Here is a 5874-nt window from a genome sequence, read left to right as displayed (position 1 = left end):
CTGCGGGCATTCATCAGTGTAATGGCTGTAATCAGCACAGATTCCGCAAATTCTTTGCGGGACTAGTTGTTGGTTTTACTGTGGTGGAGGAGCTTGCTGAGCTTGCTGTTGATTCAATTGCATCTGCTTCAGCAAGTTGGTCATCTCGCATATACTCTGAGCTAGAGCAGCAGTCTCTCTATTAAAGGATACTTCTGCAACGGCTTTTGAACGGCCTTTCTTTTGCCTGTGGTTCCTAGTAGATTCAGCTAAATCACTGATCAATTGCCAAGCCTCATCGGTGGTTTTGTACTTCTTCATAGACCCATTGCTAGCACTTTCCAATGTGGTCTTATCTTGGGGCCTCATGCCCTGTGTGATATAGCTAAGTAACACTATCTTGTCAATCCTGTGGTGGGGGCATGCTTCCAGAAGATTATTGAAGCGCTCCCAGTATTCAAAGAGAGTTTCATTGTCATCCTGAACAATTGTGGAAATATCCTTCCTCAGTTTATCAGTAACTTCAGATGGAAAGAATTTTTCCAAAAACTCCTTTCTGAGTGTATCCCAGTTGGATACATTTGCCAGAGGTTGAGTGAAGAACCACTCTCTTGCTTTTCCCTCGAGAGAAAACGGGAAAGCTTTCAGCAAAATTGAAGTTTCATCAGTACCATCACGCCTGACAGTAGAACAGGCTGCCTGGAAATCTCTCAAGTGCTTGATAGGCTCTTGAGCAGGTAGGCCATGAAACTTGGACAGCAAATTTAGCAGTGCGGTCTTTATTTCAAAATCTGTAGCTACCGCTGGATGATGCGCTTGAAACGGTTGCATTGTAAAATCAGGGGCTCCTTCCTCCTGGATGGTAACTCTCCTAGCTGCCATGTCTTCTGCACGTAAAACAACCGAATCAGTAGAATGGGGGCTGGTTTCTTCCTCAAGTTCACTCTCAGATCCGCCCTCAGAGCAGACTAACCAACGCTATTCTCGCCTTATTCGTGAAATAGTCCTTTCAATTTCTGGATTGAATATTAGCAAGCGCGGATCAGGAAGTGAACGCGTCATTTGACGGAAGAAACATGCAGCTCATAGTAGCAAAATAAAATAAAATACAAATAAACAAATTCTAATTAATAACTTTAGCACTCTATTGCTACTCCCCGGCAACGGCGCCAAAAATTGATGAGGCACAGAAGTTGGTGAATTAGAAATTATTAAAATAATTACGTTGCAAGTATAGTTCTTAACTCACTGAAAATCTGCCTATCAATTTAGAAATATGTCACAGAGAGTTTAAATTAAAAATTACTGGGAGTTGGAGTCCCTGGTCGTCTCCCAACAAGTTGCAGAAAAGTGTGCTATTTTATTAATCAGATGTTCCAAGAAGTTGAGTTAAGTAGAGGGAAAATTAAAAAGAGGAAATTTAAATAATATGAATAAAAGCCTTGACTGGGAGTTGATTAGTTGGAATCTCTATTATTGATGGGATGATTTCAAGATTAATTTATAATTAATGGTTGTTCTGTTTAGTTATCCCTTACTAGGTAAAGGAAATTCAAACAAGTTGGAATGCTAGATCTATTCACAAGTTGCAACCCACTTAGTTCAAAGGGATTGGTGTTAGTGATTAGATAACAATCCAACAGTTAACCCACTTACAATTTTTCTTTCAATCCTTCCAACTCAAGAGTTCCTTTCAATCAACTCCCCATCAAGTGAGGGAACTACTCACTCATTGCAAATAATAAATCCATAACACATGAAAGGGAATTAAAAGAAGACATGATTATTAGAATGTAAAATAAATTAAAATGGGAGAAATAATCCTTGTATGAAATAATCATGAAAATATTCAAATAACAAAATTGAACAAAGCAAAGAACATGGAAGAATAAAACCAAGTTAAGAGAGCGAACTAGAATGACGAAGTCTTGATGAGGAAAAGAACTCTTCTCAATGTTCCAATGCTAAGATCAATTGAAAATTAAATTTCTAAAAACCTAGAGAGAAAAAACTAGAGGAGGAAAAACTAGATCTAAAACTGTCAACTGTGTAGAATGAATGCTCTCCTTTGTTTCTGCATATTCTCTGGCTCTAGTCTGCTGTTCCGGGCCAAAAACTGGGTCAAAATAAGGTCCAAAATCACCCCCAGCGAAGTCTGCAGATTATGCAGATCGCACATGTCACGCGATCGCGTCATCCATGCGGACGCGTCATTCGCGCTTTTCCTTGCCACGCGTTCGCGTCGTCCATGCTACCGTGTCGCCTGAGCTTTTCCAATCCGCGCTGCCGCGTGAGCCATACGGCCGCGTCACTTCTCGCTGGTTATCTCCTCAAATTCTTGTGTTCCTTCCATTTTTGCTAGCTTCCTTTCCAATCTCCAACTCATTCATGCCCTATAAAGTCTGAAACATTCAACACACAGATCACGGCATCGAATGGAATAAAGGAGAATTAAAAATACATAATTAAAGTCTCTAGGAAGAAGTTTTCAAACATGTTATAAATTCAGGAAGGAATTATAATTTCATGCTAATTTAATGAATAAGTGGGTAAGGATCATGATAAAACCACACAATTAAACACAATATAAACCATAAAATAGTGGTTTATCAGCGCCTCGTTAAAAAACCTTTTCAGGAAAAAGAGTGCGCCTTGTCCTAAGATCTTTTATTACTTCCTAACTGTAATACCTTCTTAGGTTGCAGGGGTGCCATGACCTTGGTAGTTCTCACTCTTCGAGTTCAGACACTTTGTAGTAGCCTTTTCCCAGTACCTCTGTAACTCGGTAGGGTCCTTTCCAGTTAGCTGCTAGCTTTCCCTCTTCTGGTAAACTTGTTCCAATATCATTTCGGATTAGGATGAGGTCGTTGTTGTCAAAGCTTCGCTGTACTACCTTCCGATTGTATCTTGAGGCCATTCGACGTTTTAATGCCTCTTCCTTGATCCGAGCTCTTTCTCGGATTTCTGGAAGGAGGTCGAGCTCTTCCCTCTGGAGTTGGGAGTTGGCCTCTTCATTGTAATAGATCGTTCTGGAGGATCCTTCTTCGATTTCTACCGAGATCATTGCCTCCATTCCGTAAGCCAATCGGAAAGGTAATTCCTTTGTGGTGGAATGTGGAGTTGTCCAGTATGCCCATAGGACTTGTGGGAGCTCTTCAGCCCAGGCTCCCTTTGCATCCTATAATCTCCGTTTTAACCCAGCCAATATGACTTTGTTAGCTGCTTCTGCTTGTCCATTAGCTTGTGGGTGTTCTACGGATGTGAATTTGTGCTTTATTTTTAAGTCGGCTACCAACTTTCTAAAGCCTGAGTCTGTAAATTGAGTGCCATTGTCCGTGGTAATGGAGTAAGGAACCCCAAACCTTGTGATAATGTTTCTATATAAGAATTTTTTACTTCTTTGTGCAGTGGCGTTGGCTAGGGGCTCTGCTTCAATCCATTTTATAAAATAATCTACCCCTACGATGAGGAACTTGACCTGTCCTGATCCTTGAGGGAAGGGCCCGAGGAGGTCGAGTCCCCACTTTGCAAATGGCCAAGGTGATGTTATGCTGATGAGCTCCTCTGGTGGGATGATGTGGAAGTTAGCATGTTTTTGACATGGTGGACATGTCTTGACGAACTCAGTGGCTTCTTTTTTGCAAAGTTGGCCAAAAGAATCCAGCTCGGAGTACTTTCTTGGCAAGAGCTCAAGCTCCGAGATGATTGCCACATGTGCCACTGTGTATCTCTTCCAAGACCTCTTTTGTGTTAGAGGTTGGTACACATTTTTGTAGGGGCGTCGAAATCCCTCTCTTGTATAGGACGTTGTTTATGATGGTGTAATATTGTGCCTCCCGCTTTAACCTCTTTTCCTCCTTTTTATTTGTAGGGAGTATCTCTGATTTGAGGTAGCTGATTATGGGAGTCATCCATCTTTGATCCTGTCTTGATATGGCTAGGACTTTTTCTTCTTCCAAGATTGACGGGTTCTGCAGTTTTTTCTGGATGAGGCTTCTATTATTGCCCCCTGGTTTGGTGCTGGCTAATTTTGAAAGTGCGTCAGCTCAGGCATTCTATTTCCGAGGTATATGTCAGATCTCATATTCCTTGAATTGTCCGAGTTGTTCTCTGGTTTTGTCCAGGTACTTTTTCTTGGCAGGGTCTTTAGCTTGGTAGGTCCCTGCTATTTGCAAGGTGAGGACCTGTGAATCACTGAAGATGACAAGTTTTTGGGCTCCCACCTCTTTAGCCAGCTTCAAACCAGCCAATAACACCTTGTACTCAGCCTGGTTATTGGAAGCATGGAACTCGAATTTCAGGGAGAGTTTAATTTGGGTTCCCTGATTGCTTTCTATTATCACACCTGCTCCACTCCCAGTTTTATTTAAAGAGCCGTCCACGTAAAGATTCCAATTTGTAAGGATTTCTGGGGTGTCAGTATACTCTGCGATGAAATTGGCCAGATATTGGGATTTTATGGCTATCCGAGCTTCATATTGAAGGTCGAATTCAGACAACTCGACTTCCCATTGTAGGATTCTTCCTGCTAAATCTGTTTTCTATAGAATGCTTTTCATGGGTTAGTTGGTCCGAACCTTGATGGTGTGAGCTTGAAATTATGAGCGGAGTCGTCGAGAAGTTAGTATGAGAGCGTAGGTGAACTTCTCTATCTTTTGATAGTTCAGCTCGGATCCTTGTAGTGCTTCGCTGATGAAGTATACAGGTTGTTGTCCACTTTCATCCTCCCTGACTAGTGCTGAAGCTATTGCCCGTCTTCCTACTGCAAGGTATAGTATAAGTGCTTCTCCTTCTTGTGGTCAGGTGAGAATGGGTGGTTGTCCCAGGAATTTTTTAAACTCCTAGAAGGCTTGTTCACACTCAGGTGTCCATTCGAACTTCTTTCCCTTCCTTAGTGTGGCGTAGAAGGGGAGAGATCTTATGGCTGATCCGGCTAGAAATCTGAACAAGGCTGCCAGTCGCCCGTTGAGTTGTTGCACCTCTTTGACACAGTTCGGGCTTGTCATATCGAGTATGGCCCGGCACTTGTCCGGGTTTGCTTTTATTCCTCTTTGTGTGAGCATGAAACCCAGGAATTTGCCAGCTTCTACTGCAAAGGTGCATTTCGCAGGGTTAAGTCACATGCCATACTTTCTTATGGTATTGAACACTTGGGCGAGGTCAGACAGTAATGACTCCTCGCTTTGTATTTTTACTAACATGTCGTCCACATATACCTCCATAAGTTTCCTGATATGGTCTGCGAAGACCTTGTTAATTAATCTTTGATACGTGGCTCCTGCGTTTTTGAGTCCAAATGGCATGACGACGTAGCAGTAGTTTGCCTTTGGGGTTAAGAATAAGGTTTTTTCTTGATCAGGTGGATACATCAGGATTTGATTGTATCCCGAATAAGCATCCATAAACAAGAGGTATTTGTATCCGGAGGAGGCATCCACTAGGGCGTCGATACTTGGGAGTGGATAGGGATCTTTCGGGCAAGCTTTGTTGAGATCGGTGTAGTAGGTGCACATCCGCCACTTCCCATTTGATTTCTTTACCAGGACGACGTTGGCTAGCCATAGTGGGTACTTGACTTCTCTTATGAATCCTGCCTCTAGTAGATCTTGTACCTGTTCTTCCACAGCTTGGGATCTTGCCGGTCTGAGCTTTCTACGCCTCTGCTATACTGGCCGAGATCCTGGATATACTGCTAGTTTATGGCACATTAGTTTGGGGTCTATGCCAGGCATGTCTGCGGCCTTCCATGCGAAGAGGTCGACGTTATCTTTTAAGAACTTTATCAGGGACTCCTTTACATCTCTTTTTAGGATTGTGCCAATATTGGTTGTTTTATCTGGGACATCTCTGATCTGGACTTTTTCTATCTCACCTTCAGGTTGTGGACGAAGTTCT

General features: G+C 42.5%; 1 non-coding gene across 1 annotated transcript; it reads left to right on the top strand.

Annotated features, from left to right (window-relative positions):
* The first annotated feature begins 385 nt into the window (after window positions 1-385).
* Window positions 386-492, top strand: LOC148576714 (small nucleolar RNA R71). The gene has a single exon (XR_015902877.1). It is a non-coding gene; the product is annotated as a small nucleolar RNA R71 (small nucleolar RNA).
* The last annotated feature ends 5382 nt before the right edge of the window (window positions 493-5874 follow it).

Source organism: Arachis ipaensis, chromosome B1, assembly GCF_059453495.1.
Source record: "Arachis ipaensis isolate K30076 ecotype BB chromosome B1, ASM5945349v1, whole genome shotgun sequence".
NCBI lineage: Eukaryota > Viridiplantae > Streptophyta > Magnoliopsida > Fabales > Fabaceae > Arachis > Arachis ipaensis.
The sequence above is the reverse complement of the archived record's forward strand: the minus strand, read 5'-3'. Positions and strand labels throughout refer to the sequence as shown.